Source organism: Nyctereutes procyonoides, unplaced genomic scaffold (assembly GCF_905146905.1).
Source record: "Nyctereutes procyonoides isolate TBG_1078 unplaced genomic scaffold, NYPRO_anot_genome, whole genome shotgun sequence".
Lineage (NCBI taxonomy): Eukaryota > Metazoa > Chordata > Mammalia > Carnivora > Canidae > Nyctereutes > Nyctereutes procyonoides.
The window spans coordinates 48,464,662-48,486,553 of record NW_026575042.1 but is presented as its reverse complement, the minus strand read 5'-3'; the positions used below and the strand labels follow the sequence as shown (position 1 = coordinate 48,486,553).

Below are 21,892 nucleotides of genomic sequence, written 5' to 3'. Positions count from 1 at the left end.
AAGTAATACTTAAGGTGATTTTAATTTTATAGATGTGACCTTAAAATTAGACATAATTGTTCATTTTGGTTGGTTTCTCTTGCCTTGGTCAAACCAAGTGTTTCATATCTAAGTGTCATATTTGATGAGCCATTTTTAATAGCAAAAGCCAAAAAAGCTAATAATATATTTTATATGCATATAATCTGACCTTAAGCATACAGATGTAGGCAGACTGACCTTGGCAAGGTAAAGATGGAGACGAAAAGGCAAACTTGCTGAATATTTATTTTCTTGGGAACATACTCTACAACTATGAGTGGGTGATATTTTTTTTTAAATGAATTTGGACTTTAGCCAACTTTTATAATAAATAAGTGGGAAAGTTAGAAGAAAACTAAAGCTGAGGGGCACCTGAATGGCTAAGTGGTTGAGTGTCTGCCTTTGGCCCAGGGTGTGACCCTGGGGTCCCAGGATCGAGTATTGCATGGGGTTCCCTGCATGGAGCCTGCTTCTCCCTCTGCCTGTGTCTCTGCCTTTCTCTGTGTGTCTCTCATGAATAAATAAATAAAATCTTAAAAAAAGGAAGGAAGAAAAAGAAAGAAAGAAACAAAGAAAGAAAGAAAGAAAGAAAGGAAAAAAAGAAAAGAAAAGAAAAAAAAGAAAAGAAAAAAAAAAGAAAAGGAAAGAAAATAAAAGAAAAAAGAAAAGAAAGAAAACCAAAGCTGAAATGCAAATACACTGTTGGGATAGATTGGTAGTGGTGGGAAACTGCACCCCTGCTGTGAACTTTCTCTATGGATTAAAAATTTAAAAAAGATGTATAGAGGTATAATTAAATACAAACACAATATACTGCACATGTTTAAGGTGTACAGTTTGGTCGTTTTTTGACATATGTATGCAACCATGACATAATCACCACAGTCAAAATAGTGAACATATCCATCATCCCAAAAAGTTTCCTTGTTCCCAGTTGTACTTTTTCCCTCTTGCTCCGACTACCTCACCTCTGTTCTTAGGCTCAATGACTGATCTGCTTTCTGTTATTCTAAATTGATGTGCATACTTAAACAGGATCATGCACTACTTACTCTCTTTGCTTGTATATGTGTTTTTTTAAATCTGACTTCTTTCACATGGATTTTTAAATCTGACTTCTTTCACATGAATTTCCTAAGAGTGCTAAGCAGCACTCTTAGGAAATTCATCCACGTTGTAGTGTGTATCAGCATGTTGTTCCTTTTTATTCCATGTATGGATATAGCAAAATGGTCGCATTCATTACCTGTTTATGGCCATTTGGACGATTTTCCAGTTCTTGATTATTACAGGTAAAGCTGCTGTGAACACTGTTGTACACATGTTTATATGAACATTCCCTTCTTTTCTCTTGGGTAGATACTTAGGAGTGAAGTGGCAAGATCACATATTAGGGTGTATATTTAGCTCTGTAGTAAATGAATGAACTATTTTCCAAAATAGTTGTACAATTTGCATTCCTACTAACAGTGTGTGAGAGCTCCAATTTCTTTATGTCCCTAGTGATACTTGTTTATAAGATGCAGACGTTCTTTTTGATGTATAGTGGTATCTCATTGTGATTTTAATATGCTTTCCCCTATCAACGAATGATGCTGAACATCTTTTCATGCATTTATCTGCTCTCCATATATTTTTGGTGAACTGTCTGTTCAAATTTGCACATTTTCATTATCAGGTTGTTGGTTATAATTTTGGAGAATTCTTTATTTCTGATTCAAGTCCTTTATCAGGCATATGCTTTGCAATCCCCCCCCACACACAAAATTCTTCTTTTTTATGTCCTGTCCTTTAATTCTCCTAATGATTTATTTAGAAAAACAGAAATCGTAATTTTGCTGAGGTCCCTATTATCAGTCATGATTTCAAAGTCATATTTAAGAAATCTTTACATAAGATAATGAAGGCTTTCTTCTAGAATTTTCATGCTTTTAAGTTTACACTGTAATGTATATAGCACTTCAAGTCAATTTTTGTATATGGTATAAGGCGTGGAGGGAAGTTCACATTTTTTGTATATAAGTATATAATTGTCCTAATAAGAGTTACTATAAAATCTATTTCTTTTTTCTCAACTGAGTTGCCTTTGTACTTTGTTAAAAATCGTTCAGTGGGTATAGATCTATTTCTGAAATTTCTGTTCTGTTCCATTGACCTATTTCTTTTCTCTTGATTCTAACAGCATATTGTCTTGATTACTGTAGCGTCACAATAGGGCCTTGGAATCAAGTAGTGTTAACCCTCTAACTGCTCTTTTTAAAAGTTGTTTTAGCCCATCCTAGGTTCTTTACATTTCCATGTAAATTTTACAATAAGTGTTTCTATTGCTACAAAAAAATGTGTGCTGGGGTTTGGACAAGGATTGTATTCAAACAGATTAATTCAGGGAGAACTGACATCTTAATACTGCGGTTTTCAACTGTGAACAAGTTATCTCTCTATTTTGGTTTTCTTTAATTTCTCTCAGCAGCGCTTTGCAGTTTTTGGTGTACAGGTTTGCCTATCTTTAGTCAGATTAATCTCTAAGTAGTTCATATTTTTTGTTACTATTATAAATGATATTTAAAAAGTTTTAATTCCTACTTATTCTTTGTTAATTAATATAAATAAAATTAACTTTAGTATGTTCATCCTGCAATCTTGCTAAACTCTCACTTACTAGTTCTTTTAGTTTTGTCCTAGAATGCATTGGATTTTCTATGAATAATGACAATTTCCCTTTTTCCTTTCCTTTCTGGATGGTTTTTATTTATTTATTTTTAAAGAACCTTAATGCAATGGCCAGAACCTCTAGGACAATGTTAAGGAGAAGAGATGAGTAGGCAATCTTGTCTTGTTCCTGATGTTAGGGGCATTTGGTTTTTCACTATCAAGTATGAGGTTAACTGTATGTTTTTCATACTTTGCTTTTTCAATGAGGAAGTTCCTTTTTATTACTCCTTTTCTCAGAGTTTTTAACATGAATAATGCTGAATTTTGTCAAAAGCTTTTTTATCTATTGATATGATCATATGGTTTATTTTTTAGTTTGATAATATGATAAATTACATCGTTTCACTTTTGTATAGTAAATTAACCTTGTATTTCACTTGGTTACAGTGTAGTTTTTAAAAAATATATAGTTGGGTAAGATTTGTTAAAATGTTATTTAGTATTTTTGTATCTGTATTCATTTTTTTTAAGTTTATTTATTCATATGAGAGAGAGAGGCAGAGACACAGGCAGAGGGAGAAGCAAAGCAGGCTCCATGCAGGGATCCCAACGTGGGACTTGATCCTGGGCCTCCAGGATCATGCCCTGGGCTGAAGGCAGCACTAAACCACTGAGCCACCTGGGCTGCCCCTTATATCTGTATTCATGAGGAATATTGGTCTGTAGTATTCTTTTTTTTTTTAAGATTGTATTTATTCTTTTAAGAGAGAGAGAATGGGTGGGGGGTGAGGGGTAAAGGGAGAGGGAGAAGCAGATTCCTCTTGAGCAGGGAGCCCAACGTGGGGCTTGATCCTAGGGCCCCGGGATCATGACCTGAGCCCAAGGCAATTGACTAAACTACCCAGGTCCCCCTGTTGTATACTTTAAATATATACAATTTTATTTGTCTATTATACTTCAATAAAAAAGGAAGAAACAGATAACCTGTATAGCCTTATATCCATTAAAGACATTGAATGTGTCATTTGGAAACTTTCTCATAATAGTTGCCCATATGGCTTCTTTGGTGAATTCTGCCAAAAATGTAAGGGAAAAATAATATTAATTTTCCACAAAGTCTTCTAGAAACTTGTAGAGGAGAGACTATTTTATAAGGCCCAGATTTTCCATTTGTTTATCATTGCTTTTGTTGCTATGCTTTTGGTCTTATATCAAAAATATTATTGGCAAGGCCAACATCAAGGAATTTTTCCCTTTTCTTTTAGGAGTTTTATGATTTCAGATCTCACATTTAAATCTAATCATTTTTGAGTTATTTTTTGTGAATCGTAAGTTGTGAGATGGGGGTCCAGTTTTATAGTATTGCATGTGACTATTTATAAATTGACTCTAGTGTCATTATAAAATGAGCTTCCTTATCCTAAATAATGTTATTTGTTCTGAAATATCCTTTATTTATTTATTTTATTTATTTATTTATTTATTTATTTATTTATTTATGATAGTCACACACAGAGAGAGAGAGAGAGAGGCAGAGACACAGGCAGAGGGAGAAGCAGGCTCCATGCACCAGGAGCCCGACGTGGGATTCGATCCCGGGTCTGCAGAATCGCGCCCTCGGCCAAAGGCAGGCGCCAAACCGCTGCGCCACCCAGGGATCCCTGAAATCTCCTTTTCTGATATCCATACAGATACTCGTGATTAGCATGGTATATCTTTTTTATCCTTTTACTTTAGTCTATTTGAGTTTTTATATTGAAAGTGTACGTCTCACAAGTAGCATATAATTTTATTCAGTCTGACAATCTCTTCCTTTTAATTTGGGTGTTGAGATCATTTATATTACTGTGATTATTAATATTTAGGTTTAAATAGATGGGTTTAAATCTATCCTTTTGCTATTTGTTTTCTCCTTCTGTATTTTCTTTTTTCCTTATTTCTTCTTTTGTCTTATTTAGGATTAATTAAGCATTTTTTAAAATGATTCCACTTATCTTCTCCTTTGTTCATTAGCTATAACTCTTTGTTTTGTTATTTCAGTGGTTGCTTTAGAGTTTATGGTATGCCTCTTTAGCTTACCACAGTCTACCCTCAGCAGTGGTCAGTCAAGTGCAGCCAGGAAGCCAAATCCACCGCACTGCCCAGTTTTTGTAAATGTTTACTAGTGCTTTCTTAGGTGATGCTGCTGAGGCTACTAGTTCCCAACCAAAATCTGTTTCCCAGTTCTTCCACAGTTTTAGCATTGTAGTTGGCACATGGCTGCCCAGCTGAGGGCTACATTTTTGGACCCTTTTAGAGTACATGTGTCTCAATGGCTAGTGCTCACCGTTTGAAATGGAGTCCAAAGGAAATGTGCCAGTTCCAGTATTGACCTTACACATGCTCTTCTCCACGACCTTTCCTCTTTCTATATGCTAGACTACGGGCCCATCTTCAATGGGGTAGGTGAGAACATGTTTTAAGGCCATAATTCTCAAACATCTAGATTTCACCATTCCTTTATATTTTACATATTAATGAGGACCGTAGAAGTTTGCTTACATAGGCTATAGTTACTGATATTTATTATATTAGAAATTAAAAGTGAATAGAATTTAAATATTTATAGGTCATCTTAAAATAACAATAGTAAACCTATTAAAATTTAATAGGAAATACCCATTTTTTGAAACCAACTGTATTTTTCAAAATAAAAGTTTGAGAAGAGTGACTTTTCTTTTTAAAGATTTATTTATTTATTTGAGAGAGAAAGAGGGAGAGAGCCATCAGAGGGGCAGAGGGAGAGAGGGGAACAAGCAGACTCCCCGCTGAGCAGGGAGCTGGAGCAGGGCTCCATCCAAGGACCCTGGGATCATGACCTGAGCTGAAGGCAAACGCTTCACCAACAAAGCCACCCAGATGCTCTGAGAAGAGTCACTTTTTAAAATATTTCTGCTGTGGTTGGCTCTATAGCTCAGGGGTTAGAGCACTGGTCTTGTAAAATATTTCTGCAAACTTTTTTCATGTCTGCTTTAACAGGAAGAACCTGTATTCTCATGTCTGCTTCTGAACTCTATTCATTGTGAATGTTGTTTTGGTTGAAGTATGCGAAGATAGTCCAGGCTCATGCAAATATGCATTTGGAAAAGAGAAGGGTGTTTTTATAGCCTTTTAGATAATTGTGTATATTCTTTTTTTTTTAATTTCCATCAAAAAAAAAAATTTAGGGATCCCTGGGTGGCGCAGTGGTTTGGCACCTGCCTTTGGCCCAGGGCGCGATCCTGGAGACCCGGGATCGAATCCCACATCGGGCTCCCGGTGCATGGAGCCTGCTTCTCCCTCCGCCTGTGTCTCTGCCTCTCTCTCTCTCTCTCTCTCTCTCTCTGTGACTATCATAAGTAAATAAAAATTAAAAATAAAATAAAATAAAATTTCCATCAAAACCCCGTAAGTGGTAATTTGTTAAAAGTAAGTTTGTAGAATTCAAAACCATGTCAAAGAACTTTTCATATTTTCTTATGTTAAAATTCATTAGTCTATCTTGTACTTTTAGTGTATTTCCCTGCATGATGTTATAAGATGGGGTTGTAATGTAATCATTTGGAAAATATTGCTTCACTGAATTAGGTGGTCTCCAAATGTTGACATTTTTCATTAGCTAATATAAAAAAATTATGACATTTATTAACGTCATTACCAATTTCATCAGAAAAGTTTTTAAATACTGAGAAGTGACTACAATTACAATACTTGATAAAAATTTTCCAAAATTCTAATTTTTGCTTAAAAGTTTAAATTTTATTATTGGCAACAAATGCTGTCAGTTGTTTTACTTAAAATGATAAGCTCACTTTGCTCATTTTCAAGAAAATGTTGACAGATATTGAAGGATGAATAACTGGTCTCTCAGCCCTTCTTTCAGTTAAATGCCATTCCATGAAAAAAAGTGGGTAGTTTATCTTGTAACTAAATAACCACAGAAGTGTTTTTTTCTTTTTTTCTTGAGACAGCCATTATATTTTGAGATGCAACAGAAGTGTTTTGTGTGTACTTTCCATTTTGTCACAAAGAATATTAAAAAAAGACAACAGATACTCAATGCTCAGGATTTAATAAAACTAATAATATTTACTGTTTCATTGGAGGCATTCTTAATTAAGTAAAGTAAATGTGGATATTTTTTTAAACTGTCAGTATGTGGTGGTCAAGAATCCAATGATTACTAGTGCAGTTTGTTGCCATTACTTTTTATTACACCATTAGAGCTAATGTCAGCACTAGGCAAAAGGCAAGGAATATCTTGTTATTTGCATTATTATGAATAGTATTAGTAATATCATCACCTAATTAATTTATATGAATTATTAATTACTGATTAATCACTAGTTTAGATGAATTATTGATAATATTATTATGAAAATAGCTTTTACATCACAATTCCCCTCCAAAGGTCTCCTAATCCCTAGGGAGTCTATAGACCACATTGAAAACTACTGCCCTTGGGCACCGGCACCTGAGTGGCTCAGTGGTTGAGCATCTGCCTTTGGCTCAGGTTGTGATGCTGGAGTCCTGGGATGGAGTTCCACATCGAGTTACACCTGCAAGGAGCTGCGTCTCCCTCTGCCTGTGTCTCTGCCTCTCTCTCTCTGTGTCTCATGAATAAATAAATAAAATCTTTTAAAAAAAGAAAGAAAAGAAAACCACCATCCTATGTATTGCCAGAGAAACAAGACAGAAGTACCCAATTTCCTGAATGATCATATAGAGTAGAGCTGTTCAGTCTCTGGGTTACTCACCTGAGACTTAAATCAAAGGGGAATACATATCTTTCTTTTTAGATATCACTGAATTTTTGGGGGATCTCTTTGATGCAGGAGCCTAAGCATACATAAAATAATAGAAAAACCTTTGGGTAGAGGTCTTTATTTGGTATCCTCATTTGGAATATTGACATTTTTGCTTTTCAGTTCTTATGGTTAATTTTCTTGAAGCACTTGAAACATGTTCCAGGGATAGTATCATAGGAAAAAACACTAAACATATCTTTATTGATGCTCTGACTTGGACCCAGTACATCTTGATCTCTTTCTTCTGCCCTAAAATACGTCCTGCCTATTCAGTATGTCCACTAACCCACATGAGTGATGCCCCCTCATCAGAACCTGAGACATTTATTTGAGAATATTAGCCCTGAGATACCAGGAGGCTGATTTCTAGTTCCAAGTTGCTCTTTACCATTTAAACCAAAAAATGTAAGATTCTTCATGCAGGTAAGACTCATAGAGACTTATTCTGATATCTCCAAATTCCTGAGGTTAGTATGTTATTAATTTCCACCATTACCTGGCTAAATTAATAAGGTGTTTCATGATATCAATAATTGAACTTAGAAAAAACACATCAAATTGATTTACTGGAGATGGTTGGGTGGCTCAGTGGGCCAAGTGTCTGCCTTTGCCTCAGATCATGATCACAGGGACCTGGGATCAAGCCCAGCATCAGGCTCCCTGCTCAGCTTAGAGTGTTTCTCCCCTTGCCCCTCCAACCTGCTCACGCTCTCTTTTTCACTCTGCTTTCTCTATTTCTCAAATAAATAAATAAAATCTTTTACAAATTTACAGTAGAAGGAAAAAAAACAGGAGTAATACTTAACTTCAGGGTACTCTAACTCTTTGATGCTAGTTCTGAGTATAGTTGTGGGTATTCAGTAAATATTTCATAACAGATTGAAGAACACTGTGATACTCTAATATCAATGAGAGAAACCAAGTAAATTATTCTCCTATGAGATCTCCATGACATAAAAAGACCAATGTGGCTATTAGTGTTATAGATTTATGTCCCAGATTCAGCAAGTAAGCTTGCACATAATAAATTGTATATATAGTGAAATCTTGCAGAGTGTAAAGTTAGGACTGTAAGGGCCTTAGAGTCTAAGTCAAACATTTCTTTAGTTCTGCTCTACTATTCCAAGTATATTGTGAATCCTAAGGAGAAGGTAATGGACATTTAATTCTATATTGGATTCAATAAGCTGGTAATGTTTTTCTATTACTAAAGGCCTTTAAACAAGCATAAAAATTTGCCAACTCACTAATAGCTTTTGTTTCCCTTTGGAAATACACCTAAAAATATATGAAGTCAATATTTCTTGTATCACCTAGTAAAAAATTATTAATCTTGATAAAGTTATTGAGGTCTAGTGTCATGGCCACATTAACTATCCTTAGTTATAAATTATTATTCAAAACTGTTGACCAAGAGCCCACTTATCAAATAAAAAATGCTGACAAGTCACAGGGAGAGGAGTTCTCTCACTTGTACACACATAAAATCCCTAAAAACTATGGTTTGATGTGGCAACTGCTGAATCACTTTTCTACAAAGGACTTTAAGCACATTCCTACCCTTATACCTCCTCCCTTGTTCTTTCCCACTTCTCTGATCGGAACCAAGAGATGAACTAATTCTATGATATTTGATTTTATTCCAAGAATGAGAGGTCATTTTAGGATATAGCTAGTGTGAAAGGGTTAAATGTGCCTATGAATATGTATATGTATAAATAGCTTTGTGTTTGTGTGTGTGTGTGATTAGAAACCTGTCAAATAATTGATTAAATGTCAGTTCTTGTAAAGAATGAAGTATTATGAAATATTAATATATTTTGATACAAAAGATTATTAGAAGGGAAAATTAATAGATTTTATTAAAAACTCTTTTTAGCAAATATAAAACCAAGAGATCAATATCTACATGTGATGGTCAACTTTATGTGTCAGTTGACTGGGCCATGAGGATCCCAAGGCATTTAGTCAAACATTACTCTTTGTGTATTTATAAGGGTGATTCAGGATGAGATCATTTGAATTGGTAGGCTGAGTAAAGCAGATTGTGGGTGGGTTCCATCCAGCCTGAATAGAGCAAAAAGACTGACCCTCCCACAAGTAAAAGGGAATTCCCCTAGCCTGACTGCTTTCAAGCTGGGACATCATTTTTTTTTTTTCCTGCCTTCATACTTGGAGTGAAACATTAGCCCTTCCTGTATCTAGAGCCTACTGATCTTAAAACTGAAGCTATACTATTGCCTTTTCTGGGCCTCCAGCTTGCTGACTGTAGTCGAATACATAGGAATTCTTCTTAGGAAAATACTGCATAAGAGGAAAAAAAGCTATGTGCATAAAGAAGATTGCACTTTTATATGTAACAATGAAACACTGGAAATAGTCTAAGAAATAAAACAGAGATGGTTTAGGAACCTAGTGAAATGAATTTCATGTATCTACTAAAATGATAATTATGATGGTAATTTTAAAAATACCTCTTATAATCAAGCTTTTTTCAGGAAAGAATTTGAGGTCCATATAAAGATATGTACACTATTGTAAGAATAAAATAAGCTAAAAATGCATATGAGTTTTAGGGGAACTGGAAATTAAGATAGGAAAAATGAGATCTTGGGCTAGCTGGAAGCCCAGCATACCTACCCTCTTATCCAATTTGCTTTATTAGAAGTGGGCCACAGGTTTAGCTCTGCATTTATAGCAGCTAACTTGGTGGTGGTGGTGGGGAGCCTACATTGTCTAAAAAAGCAATAAGAACAAACCAGCTGTTAAATAGCTATTTTTAGCATGAAGTCTGAGGGAGATTTTTGCTAGTGAGTTTCTGCAAAGAAGACATTCTATAAATATAGTTAATAGGGTCCTACATTTTAGCTGGAGGGATTCTTCTCCATTTCCCCATGTTTCCATGGAGAAAAAGGAATATCCACTCTCCACTTCAGGGGGGAGAAGCAGAATACCCATACTCGAAACTTCTCTCTCACACCCTTATGAGTCTGGAGGAAAGATGTACCTGATTAAGGAGTTTGGGAGAAAGTGTAGGTATAGTTCAGCCCCTTCCTTGTTTAGAATTCTCAGAACCAATCTGTCTTCTAGGAGTCTGAGTTCTCTGCAACCCCAGAACAAATTTCAGGGTGCAGCTCAGCCTCAAAGAATGGGGCATAGGCTACAGTTGTCCACCTTTACCTGTGATTCAGTGGTAGATCTCTCTCATCAGTCTTGGGAGAAGCTTCAGAGAGCCCATTTTGCCAGAGAACAAAGCTCTTCCTGTTGGTTTTCTCAGTAGAAAGCTAATATATTTATCTTCATCCATCAGATGCTTCTACCTCTCTTGCAGTTGTCAGGTCTTGGGTTTGAAGAGGAATGTTATTTATTGGCCCTGGAAATCCCAATGCTCAATAACATTCTTGCAGTAGATACGTTGATGAAATTTTTCAAGGATTTTTAAAAATAATATCCCCTCAGGAATGTTATTTGAGAAATTGTAGAGAAACCAGTGTGGCCAGAGAGTAATGACTGATGAGGAAATTGACAATGTGAGAAGAGGTAGAAGAGTTGGTTAGGGACAGCCCACGTGTGTAATGAGAGGGCACTGGAATGTTTTTAAATAGGGACCAACATAATTAAATTTTTGTTTAAGAGGATCTCTTTGGAGGCTGAGTGTAGCATGAATCAGAACTGATGACTTTGAATTCCACAGAGTAGGATTGAGTGTTTATAATTTATTGGGAGATTCAAGGAAGCATTGATAAGGAAGGGAAGAAGGTGAAGTGAAATGGAGAAAGGAGAGAGCAACGGAGGATGCACGTAGACACAGAGCATTCACCACTGTGGGCAATAGGGGCTCAATCTCCATGGGGGACTCTGGAATCCAGTAGAACATACCTCAAAGCTGTCCCACTTGAACTACATGGAAGCTGGAAAGTTTACTGCCAGTTCTCATCTCTTATTGGTTGAGGGCTATTCTGGGGTTGGGGGGTGGATTTCACACCTCAGCATTTCAGACCATGCTTCTGCATCCAGAGAAGGCCTTAGCCAAGTGGGTCACAGGTGCTTATGGTAGGAGATTTTGGTAGAATAGGAACAGTGAGTGCAGAATTGGGAAAATGCTCCCTCTCTGGGTCATGTTTTGTCACTGGGTATCAAGTAAGAAAGCTTGCCTTCCCCTCAGCATCCACAATCCTCAGGAAACTCTTAACAACCTCTATTTCTTACATCTCTCTCCAATGAAATTCCCTAGGTCAGGCAAAGGGACTAATCCTTTTCCCTAGGTTCCTCTGGAAACTCCCCTTTTAGTCCAGTTTTGCTCATAGAAATTAATTCACATCACTGTCTAGAATCCCTCACCAGTTCAACTGATAAAACTCAAATAAAGATGTTTCCATGAAAGCTCAAGTTATGACACATTCCTGCTGACATAATGCTTGAAGCTAAGTGCATATATTAAACTGAAATATCCATATGTCTACTAAAAAAAATAGAATCTTTGATCAGTTTTGAGGGAAAAATGGAAAATACAGTAATTAAAATTTCAAATGCATTACTGGGTTATACTACTGTTTATATAGTAACAATGTAAAGAAGAATTTCTATTGTTTTTCAAAAAAGTTTGAAATTAACTTATTCTGTTTTTAATCAACAACTTATTTTCTCCCCATAACTGAAAAAAATGAGATTATGTCTACAAGCAGAGCAGATTTTTGAAAGGTAGTTATTATCAGTGCTTGAACCAGGGCAAAATGCTGCCTGTGGAAAGATACCAAGAAATCTATACCAAAGACAGACATCCTTCTCATTAACCGTTCTTCTAATTGTTGTATTGTAATTTTGGTTAGACCAAAATCTACTGTTTACATCATTATAACTATTAACAGCTAAACTATATTATAAATAATAATGACTTTTCCTTTTCTACCTGACTTTTTACTCTCCTGGAGATCTTAAATTTTTCTCTGTCAGGGCTTTTTTTTTACACATAATTTTTCCTCAGCTTGCAACACCTGTCTTCCTACTTTCCACTTGTTTTAAAAATATGTTATTATTTTCCCTCCTTTTGAGACAAAAGGTAGCATGCTGTTAAAATGTGATACATTCTTGGTATTAGAATCTGCTTATCTGTGGATAAATATTCATCATATGACAAATATTTATTGAGTGCCTACTTGAGGTAGGCACTGTTCTGAACCCTGGGGATCAAGCTGTGAATAAAATAAAGTTCTGCATTCTCGTAGAATTCAGATACTATAGGGTTCCAAACCAACTGGGACAATTGCCTCTATAAATGCAACACTTTTTGTTGTGTTTTTGCTTTTAAATGAGAAACTGATTTAATATTACCTAATGTGGAAATATATGCTTATCTGTATTGAGCTCATAAATATGCAGGTACAATGTTTACCCAGCTGAGGTTTATCATCTCCTTTAAGCTACAGGTTTTTAATGAGTCAAGTTCTTAAAGTCACTGAACAGAACTAGAGGGTCCTAAATTAGTGCACATCAGAGCCAAGCCAAAAGCATTTGGAGCTTTACAGAGTAATTAAATATAGAAATAACTATTTTCAATCCCAAATCCTCTTAGTGCAGTCACTGTCCTACATAATTAAATGCTTTATCTTTTAAATTTATTTTTGAAAATAAGGATGAGGTGACATGTGTTTGACAAAACTTGATTTTTTTCCCCTGCTCATTGTGCCCTACCTAAACCAACCGTTTTCCTATCCTATGTCGGTAGACTTTATTATTTTCTACAAACATGCTGAGAGCCTTACCTACCTGTCCATCATCTTAATCTGTGTAGTTTGCTGTCCATTACCCAATTCTCTGACAGCCTATGGGTGACCGATAACATAGCTGGCTAGTTCAGGAAGACCCAGATCATTGATTCAAGACATGTGACAAACAAAATGACTCCCATATTTTACTTCTACTTCCAAAAGAAAACAGCATCTCATTACCACTATTGATTCTGTAAACATGTCAGTGCTGGTAAATACCTTTCTGACAATAACTGCCTAACGAAACTCTGAGAGAAATGACAAGCCTGCCAGTAACCTTTAGAGTAACCGATAGTAGTGGAATCAAAATTTATCACTTATAAATTATAAAAATCACTTATAAAGATGTTTCATAGATCATTTATCTAAGAGATAACTATTAATGAAGTAGGTTTGAACCTTGAAGAGTTAAACCTGCAAGTAGGTTGCTAAAATAATTAAGAGAGCAATCATTAATCCTAATACTGGGAAAGAAGCATAGATACTTGCTATCTGAATTCAAAATTTCCTGGCTTCAAATTCAGGGACACATACTCAATACGATACAATTTCACCCTGATTGCTCAGAGGCTCTATCAGAAAAGCAATATAAAAGTATAAATAAATACTTTATAATTTTAAATTTATACTAAAGTATAAATAAATAAAGCATATATTTCCACATTAGATCATATTAAATCAGTTTCTCATTTAAAAGCAAAAACACAACAAAAAGTGTTGCATTCAGAGGCAATTGTCCTGGTTGGATTGGAACCCTGTGGTATCTGAACTTCGTATAAAACCCGACATTTATCAGATTCTTTATAGTTTGTGGATTTTACTCTGTTCCTTCTCTTATTTTAGTAGAATAGAAAATAGAGTATATCACAAAATCTGGTTACCTAAGATTTTATGTTTACCACACCTTTCTAATAACTGAACATAAGTGCTGTGGGATCCACTGTGAGGTCCTAAGTACTACTGAAGCATTTCATAAGGTTTTAAAATATGTTTAATAATCCCATTCTTTTCATCATTTTGCAAGCCTCTCAACTGGTGGTTCTTGGCCATCTAAGATTTTATTTAATTTTTTACTTTTTATTTAAATTCTAGTTAGTTAACATATAGTGTAATATTGGTTTCAGGAGTAGAATTCAGTGATTCAACACTTACATATAACACCCAGTGCTCATCACAACATGTGCCCTCCTTAATGCCCATCACCCATTTAGCCCATCCCCAGCCATCTAAGATTGTAAAGTCTCCCTCATTGATTCAACATGTAGCCAGAGTTGAGGCCAGGGGTCAATGTTTCTCAAAGTCTGGTCCCAAAACTAGTTGCCTCAGAACTACATGGGATCTTGGTAAAAATGCAGGCCCTTGGCTCCTACTCTGGATCTTTGGGGTGTGGCCTTGGAATTAATATTTTTTTAGAAGACCCCTCCATTACACTCAGGGTTGCTTTAAGGTGAAGTAGAAATGTCACAATGAATTATAATTTTTTTTCTTTTTTATTATCAGAAGCTTTCTAAAGTACAAATGACAGTCCCAGCAGCTACGGCTTTACTTTGGTCTATAGTGATGGGCTTGCTATCAAGATTTGTTTCATTATTTATTCATTTACTTATTTTTGGCTCCCCTGCTCGCTTAAGCCTTTGAGATCCCAGACTGGTTGATTTCTTAATTCACGCATCACTTTTATCTTTCAGTTTTGGCATTAGCTTGATAAGAAATATAGAGTTGAATTCTTTGAGCAAAAGAAAATTAAGGTCTGTTGGAACCCAGTAAAATGGGCGGTCCCATGGACTACTAGTTGGGATGTAAACCGGCATGGTCTTTGGAATATGGCCCTTTCATCTTGGGAAACATAGTAAGATCGTGCTTGGCTCTCATGGCAGGTGGCTGTGTTCCTATGAGTCAGCCCTGCTTCCCGCAAACGCACCCCCTACCCCTGCCATATTGTAGATTCTGGGAATCATCAATCTCCAGGTTTGCTTCTTCCCACATTCCTGAGTCAATACGAATCAGAGACACTGTCCCTCCCAGTGGTTTAGTTTTGCTATCCACTGTTTCATGTTCCTGGCATGAGCTCTTGCATACTGGCATGGGTTACATGATTCCCTCTTTGTAGTGTCCTTAAATTACTTTGCACATGCTACTACAAAGATAGCTGATAAGTGTTTCTCTACAACTTGATGTATTTAGCAGTTCCCTGACAACTCTTTGTCACATAGATAGACTTGTAAAGGGGGCAAACACTTTTTACTTACTGATTTTTTTTTTTTTTTGCAGATTTTAAAGATCCTGAAAAGCAGTTTACAAATTAATAATATTAACCACTACTTATCTGTGGCTTCTGTATTTTAGGCCTTATGTTGTATATTTCAAATATGTTATCTCTCATGTGTAAGATTAAAAACTGCAAAAGTAGGTAATGTTATTTCTATCTTACAAGTAAGGAAATAGAGCCCAAGATAGATAAATCCAATGCCATACAAGTAAGTAGATCTAAATTTTAATTTAGATGTAAGCCCAGTAGTTTAAAATACTATATCCAATTCCACTTTTGTAGTACTTTCATTGAATAGTGTTTAACAATACCTGGTATATATGGTAACATTAAGGATTCATGTGGAGCCAGATACATAGGACTTTGATCACTGCCAATGTGAATCTGGGCAAATTTCTCAATCTCTGTGAGTTTGCTTCCTCACTTACAAAATTGGATTATTTGAAGATTAAACAAGAACATGGATACCATGAGCCTAGCCAATAGGGGGCCTTTATGATTATTTACCTGTTCTCATTCATGCCCAATTTTAGTGTTTGCCATGTCCATATTATTATTATTTCATAGCAAATCAGAAACTGAGGATAAAACTCACAGAATCTAGTCCAAAACTTCAGGTTAAATTAAAAATAAAAGATTTGGATTCCTACCCTTTCTAAGACAGGAAATAATTCTAAAATAATCTCATACCAAAACCATAATATGAGCCCTTGCTTACAAAAGCCAGGGCTACCTGACTGTCATACTTCTTTAAAAAACAGCTAATCGCCAATTGCCATATGAGGAAGGATGTGTTCTTTTCATCTAGTTCTTCCAGAAAAATTCTATTATCACTTTGCCAAAACACTGACAGTGTAACAAGGCTGGGAAATGCAAACAGACAAAAATAATGTTGGTCTGAAGTAGAGAAATAGACACCTAGAGAATTTCTCACTTCAAACTTTTCTTCACGTATTTTGTCATTTAATCTGATACCCAATTCTCAGAATGTGGAGATGTGTTTGGAGGGCAATTTAAAGAAACATTAAGAACTAAATGAAAGAAGAAAGAGGCACATGTAAAAGTGCTTTGTTTTAATAAATTATGAATGAAGCAAGCAAACCACAGCTTCATGTAATATTTGCACAACACCAAGAAAATTAATGAGAGGCTTCTCTAACCTTCAGGAATTATAGAATAAATGACTTAAGCCTTGAGATCTTTTCACTGAAGTCATGGCAGGAGTCACAGTGAGGCTCAGGTGCTTGTCATACAGTAATTAGTCATTACTCTTTACTACTTAACGAGAAATTCATTTCTGTTGGAATGCTCCCCCCAGAGAAAACATTATATTAATTCACATCCATAAAACTGACAAGTGCTACAGTTCTTATCAGACAGTGTATTAGGCTTTGAAGCGGGTTGATAGGGAAATCCTCAGTATAAGTTAGGAAAAACTGGTGGTTAATCAGTGGGCTGTAGAGCCAAGATGCCTGGGGTTTGGTCATAACCCTGACATGTACTAAGAGTGTGACTTTGGGGAGAATACTTAACCTCTCTATGCCTCTGTTTCCTCACCTGGAAAATGTGAATAATAACCTACTTTGTTTGTTGTCATGTGGATGTTGTACATTGAGAACCGTACCAGGTATATGGCTGAGGCCATCCAAACCAGTTTTCCTTGCCATACGCAGTTTGTCAGCATTGCTACCTAGGCACTTGGCCTTGACTGAGTTACTTTTCTGAGTTTGATTTCCCGAATCTTAAAATAGGGATAATATTTAGCTGAAGAGTGAGGATTAGATACTGTCTTTAAAACTTGGATGTACAGGCTGTGGGCGCTAATGGAAGCCTGCGGAGCTGTGCTAGCCAAGCAGCCCTTGGTGGGGTGGGTTTTTCTTTAACTTGGAGACTAATGGCAGTGGAGGTACATTGAAATAAGTTCTGTCTTAAAGGTGATACAGTAAAGGCTGGCCTGATTGACGGAACTTGCCAATGACTGTATTTCATATTGGAAATAAAGCCTGAAGTCAAGACTTTCCCACTCTAAGTAATTTTGATGGCAGAAAAAAAGAAGGTCCTACAGTGGAGGGGAAGCAGTGGAGGAACTCATGGGGCCCAGTGGACAAAAATGGGCTAATATGGATCCAGAAGAACAAATGTTGGCAGCCGCTACAGCTTTTACTCACATCTGTGCAGGACAGGGTGAGGGAGATGTCAGGAGAGATACCCAGTCTATCCAGTATGACCCTACAGTAAAGCTTCAGTAACCCCAGGAAAGTGACTTGCTCTTCCTGTGCAACTGTAGTACCCACATGTAGAAAGTAAACAGTCTCTGAGGGCTCCCAGAGACTCCAAAAGCCAGTGATGAAGAGAAAGGTGTTGCAGAAGAAGCCAGGTGGGGAAGTATTAGTGACAGATGAGTTGATTATCAGTAAATCAGAGTCTGGTACAGAAAGTGAGATGGATCTCTGGGACTTAAAGGCTTATGAGTCTACAGTTCCAGGAAGACTGGGAATCAGTTGACATTCCACAAAAATTTACCCTACCACATGAATACCAAGGAATTTCTCAAGATCAGCTCATTTGTTATCTACAAAGAGAAGGAATGGGACCTCCAGCTTATGAACAAGACCTGATCATTGCCAGCAGACCCAAGTCCTTTATTCTTCCAAGGCTGGACCAGGTGAGCCGAAATTGGGGCAAGGTAGACTAGGTAGCCCAGTATTTTGAGTACAAAGGAGACTGGGACTCAATGAGGTTACCTGGTGAAGATCATAGAAAAGAATTACGCTAGGGTGTCCGAGAGCAGATGCTTTTGTGACCAGAACCCCAGGCCAAACCTCAGCACATATATATTCCAAACAATTACCTGGTGCCAACAGAGAAGAAAAGATCTGTTCTTCGTTGGGGTGTTCGTTGTGACCTTGCAAATGGAGTCATGCCCAGGAAGCTTCCCTTCTCTCTTTCCTTAAGTATCTTTTAACCTCTTTTATGGGATTGTTTGAGGGTAACCTGGTTCTTTATCTCTGTCCTTCTACTTAAATAGAAACAACTAACTTGAAAGCCCATGGAGCATTATATAGTAAGGACTTCACCCATCATTGGTCTTTCCTAGGTCTATATCACATTGGTAATCAAATACCACTTCACTTCCAAAGTACCACTCTCAAATCCACTAACTGCAAGAGAAATAAGGCCAGAGAGAGAAAAACAGACCTAGTCTTTCTACTTTGTCAGATAACACTGTTTCTGTTCTATACCATTTTTAACCTTTGGCCAATGTGAGTTGCTGTTTTTAAAGTTGCTGGGCATTAATCTTATTCATTAAAGAGTTGGGATTTTGTGGACTTGAAAAAAAAAAAGAAAGTTGGATATACATAGCACAGTTGTTCATTACATTGTAACTTGTGGCTCTTTACCTGTGTCTTTATATCTCTCTACCCACCTTCTACCTATGGTGTGTGTGTGTGTGTGTGTGTGTGTGTGTGTGTGTGTGTTCTAGATCATTAATTCCTTGAGAAATGGAAGAAACATATGTTTATACTCCATGGCATATATATCAGTATCTTAAATGTAGTAGGCTCTCAAAAATTTTTATTGGGTAACTGAAAAAACAGTTTATTTCTTTTTAAAAATTTTATTTATTTATTCATGGGAGACACACACACACACACACAGAGGCAGAGACACAGGCAGAGGGAGTAGCAGGCATCCTGTGGGGAGTCCAATGCAAGACTTGATCCCAGGACCCTGGGATCATGCCCTGAACTAAAGGCAGATGCTCAACCACTGAGCCCCCCAGGGACCCCAACATTAGTTTAATTTTAGTACTTTAAGATGTGCTAAATTTCATGTGGGTTGCCTTAACTTTACATTATTAATTGTAAAATACTTCCCAGAAACCTGGAAAATCAACATGGTGATATTTTCCATATCACCTTGGTATAGGAATTAGAGTATTTGTGAAAATACTAAATATTTTATTTTTCCTTTGGTAGTTTGCTATCATTTTTCCCCCTCTCATAAACTCACAACCCCCTGGAACCCAGATGCATTATTTTCCAATACGTAAAGTGTAACTAATCCATATTCATCTTAGATATTTCCCCAGGTAACTGAAATTGCTCACATGAACAAGAAAGCCCTGCTGCTACACCTTCAGTCAGCTTTCAAAGTGCTATTTAATCCCTGGGCTGTGCTGTATTAGAGTCCCACCTTAGTACACACATACTGGTTTCTCACCGTGGAGCTGTCTTGGCACAGACATACCTTTCAAATTCATAGTCTGAGGCCTTCACGTATTCACTCAGTGTATCTTTTTATTTATTTTATTTTATTTTATTTTATTTTATTTTATTTTATTTTATTTTATTTTATTTTATTTTCAGTATATCTTTTTAAAAGCAGTCTTTAGGCAGCGTATTATTTTCCTATGGCTACTGTACACATGACCACAGACTCAGTGGCTTCAAACAACGTGATGTGTTGTCTTACAGTTCTGTAGGTTGGAGAAGTCTGACAGAGGTCCCGTGGTCTAAGACAAGTTATGGGCAAGGCTGCATTTCTTCTGGAAACTCTAGAGAGAATCCATTTCCTTGTCCTTTCTAACTTGTAGAGGACACTCACATTCCATGGCTGGTGACCTTCCTCCTCCACCCTCAAAGCCAGTTAACAACAAGTTAGTCCCTGATATACCATTCCAACTTTTTCTTCTGCCTCCCTCTTTCAAGTCCAAGGACCCTTGTGAATACATTGAGCCCATCTGAGTAATCCAGACTAATCTCCCTGTTTTAGGGTCAGTTGATCTGCAACCTTCATTCCCCTTCGCTATGTAAGATGACATTTCCATAGGTTCCAGGAGTTAGGATGTGGACATCATTAGGGAACCATTTGCCCACCACTGCTGTTCAGAACAATGTTTGACCTCTTTCAAAACTGTGCCAGGTCAGCCAGCACATGTTGGAAAGTTGATGTTTTACAATTTGGTTAAGTAACTTGGGGAAATCAGGCCTCTAGAAGGGAAAGACTGCTAATTGTTGGAAGTGCATTCCTAGAGCAATGCTATAAGTAGGTTCTCTTCTCTCAGAAGTCTGGTTTCCACGGTGATCAACACAGCATTATCTGTTGTTTTGCAGCCTGCATTGTAGGGCACACACCCTGATTCCAGCATGAACAAACAAGTGACAAAACACAGAGCTCTCCTGGCAAACATTCTTTATCTAAAAGTGCACAGACTGGGAAATTTGATACATAATTCAGTCTCCTCCAGTTTAGTGTGTATTCCACGGTGTGCTAGGCAACACGCTGGAGTGAACGGAAAGACATCCTTCACGTTGGATGGTTTCTGCTGATGGATGAGTTGACTGCAAAGGGTAATGTATGACAAATGGAGAGCACCTCAGGTTCACCTAAGGATATCAGAGTGCCTAGTGTCACAAATGAGCTACAGTCTGAATGTGGAGATTTGCTTTACGTGGAAGCCAGCTTTCTGGAGGCCCAATTTCCATTTTGGTGTAGCTTGTGATTAGTAGGATGGCCTTGGAATCAGACAGCCACGTGCAAAGCTTAGCTTTTTTTTCTCAAGAGATTTGTCATCATAGACATTTTACTTTTTAGCCCTCAGTTTCTGCATCTGCATCTGTAAAATTAGGGGAATTATTGTCACCATATAGGATGATTATGAGGAAAAATGAGGTATTATATTAATATAATATTTTAGTACAGGCCCTGGCACACTGTAAGCCCTTATTAGATAGCACTGCCTTTACCGTTTCTCTTTTTAATCTGTTAGACTTTACTCCCATAAATTCCAGCTAAAAATTAGGGAGAACATGCCAGGTTGTATCTTTTACCCATGACAAAAAGCTACTGGATTTTTATTCCATTAATATACTATTTGTTAAATTATTTCATTAAATAACACCTTGATTGAACATCGTATTAAATCAACAAAGTGAAAACTTAGTTGAAATGGCTTCCCAGAAGCATGGAGATGAAAATTCTTATCATATGTTGTATTTCATTATTTGCAAATGTAGTTTATGGCTACTGGTTTCCTCATCTCTGCCCATTTGGGTCTCACACCTGAATTCCAAGTTGTGTTCCTCACATTGGTCTCTTATTTGTCCCTATTCATCACTCATACTCAGAATCCACCACATTCCTGGAGTCCATTCCAGATTGTCATGTTGTCTGTGTGACAGTGGGCATATTAAAGAAGGAAGAGGAAGCCGGAAGAGATAGTTGATAGAGGAATATGTGTAGGGTGATGGGATCTATTTTTAAGGAAAGGACAGATTTTTAGGCTAAACTTGGTCTCAGTTGCCCTTACAGTCAAAAAGACTAGCTAAGCATGAGCTAAATGAAAGGCCTCT

The 21,892-nt window shown here is 36.8% G+C and overlaps 1 pseudogene; it reads left to right on the top strand.

Annotated features, from left to right (window-relative positions):
* The first annotated feature begins 17,587 nt into the window (after positions 1–17,587).
* LOC129506979 (centriolar and ciliogenesis-associated protein HYLS1-like) lies at positions 17,588–18,501 on the top strand (annotated as a pseudogene).
* The last annotated feature ends 3,391 nt before the right edge of the window (positions 18,502–21,892 follow it).